This window comes from Tympanuchus pallidicinctus, unplaced genomic scaffold, assembly GCF_026119805.1.
Source record: "Tympanuchus pallidicinctus isolate F22 unplaced genomic scaffold, pur_lepc_1.0 scaffold6, whole genome shotgun sequence".
Classification (NCBI taxonomy): Eukaryota; Metazoa; Chordata; class Aves; order Galliformes; family Phasianidae; genus Tympanuchus; species Tympanuchus pallidicinctus.
The window spans coordinates 10,228,347-10,229,347 of NW_026294780.1; positions in this window are offsets into that span (position 1 = coordinate 10,228,347).

The following is a 1,001-nucleotide window of genomic DNA, read 5'->3' on the forward strand; positions in this document are numbered from 1 at the left end:
AAGTGTCTTCCAAGAGACTTTATAACTAATAGAGATGTTTTTTAAAACAGTCGATTTCCAGTCCTGGTCCTGGTTTATGGAAGCTGAGTACATCCTGGAAGGATAAGCAGTAGAATAACAACAGCATGATCACCTCAAAACTGTTATTTCCTTATTAATCTTGGTGCCACTGACATTTGTTCTTTTCCATAGTCTAGAAAACATAGTGTTCTCTGAGTCTTTAGTGCTGTTACTACACAAAAAAAGAAATCTGAAAACAGCTGAACATACAAGTGATGAATATATCCCTTGTATTAACCACAAAGGCTTGATCTGTGTTCCGATATGTCCTAAGATTTAGCCTTGTGTCCTAAGAACACTCAGACATTTTGTTTTGTACCTGCATGTCACCCCTTATGCTGCTAATTGGAACCAGGGGGCTGACTGCAAGAAAGTCTGGCACAGCAGAAAGACTCAAAGTGTTTCACACTTCGGCATCTTTTGATAAAATTAATAGCTAGGTGAAGGAAAGAGTCTCTCAGTGCTCTCAGCAGTGAGAAAGGCTACGCTATGTGCTTTCTCTTCTGATCAGTAAATTCCATTTGGCCTGCTAAACCTTGAGCTGTGCCAAACCCAGCAGAACAAGGCTGCTCTTGCTTGATGACACTTGGGGAACCTGACACAAAGATGAAAGTCTTCTGGAAAACGAAGGAAAAACAAAGGAAGAATGCGGTGAGTGGGAGATAGGCAATGTGAAGTTTATAATCCATTAACAGGAATTGTGGGAGGATGGCTTTTGGCTTGAGGTATGGATTACAGTGGACATAACTCCATGCAAACCCATATTTCATTAGTTCTACTTCACACACATGAAAAACTACAAAGTCTACACCTCTCCCGATTTCCACAACTTACTGCATTGCTTTTGTTTTTGTTTTGTTTTGTTGTTTTTTTTTTAAAGTTTTCTTCAGAGTTAATATTTTATCTCACCTTGATTTCTGTGGCTTTCTCCCCCAAGCAAC